Source organism: Pteropus alecto, unplaced genomic scaffold (assembly GCF_000325575.1).
Source record: "Pteropus alecto unplaced genomic scaffold, ASM32557v1 scaffold52, whole genome shotgun sequence".
Taxonomy (NCBI): domain Eukaryota; kingdom Metazoa; phylum Chordata; class Mammalia; order Chiroptera; family Pteropodidae; genus Pteropus; species Pteropus alecto.
The window spans coordinates 4,294,243-4,294,989 of record NW_006433941.1 but is presented as its reverse complement, the minus strand read 5'-3'; positions in this window follow the sequence as shown (position 1 = coordinate 4,294,989).

The window sequence follows — 747 nt, the reverse complement described above, 5'->3', positions numbered from 1 at the left end:
CCAGGGAGACAGGAAAGTCTTACTAGGAAGACTTCTAGGCTATTAAACTGTAAAGGGTTAAAGGGTGCACTATATGACAAATAAAATGTGTGTGCTTAAATGTCACCTTCCCAGTAAATTATTAAAACAGTTCTTGAATTCAGCTCCCAAGAGGGCCCTGGAGCAGGCAGAGATGAACCAAGGTTCTCCATTACGGGGACTCATGGATGGGAAGAGGGAGACTGAAATTCAAGACATCTGGGAGCTGAGTGTCCAAAGCCCCTGCTCAGGGGTTGCAGGAGGGCTCAGGCCAATGGTCAAGGGCATAGCCACCCTCGCAGGCTTGTCCACTGGGACTTGGGGTTCTGCTCCCCGGGCCTTGTGAACAGGCAGTCACGTGGCATCTGTCTGGGCATAGGAAAGAATGGAGGCATAGATGGGGAGTCCTTGCTAAAGCCATGGAGAGAGGAAGAGCCCAGGACTACTTCTGCGAGGCCAGCCAGCTGGGGGCTCACCTGTGGTTTCTCCTCCCTGCCCCAGGCTCACATCTCAGAATTACAGCAGCGGTCACTGTGTCCAAACCCTTCTTTTTACAGATGTAAACCCAGGGAGAGGAAGTCTCAGCTAATTCTCCCCAGCTGTCTGACAACAGATGCAGGGGAGCCCTGGACTCCTGACCCCCCATTTGGTGGGTGTTCTTCCACAGACATCAGTAGAGATTCTGTTAGACTTGGCTGTGCTGAAATCGAGACACTTCTCTTTGGTGAC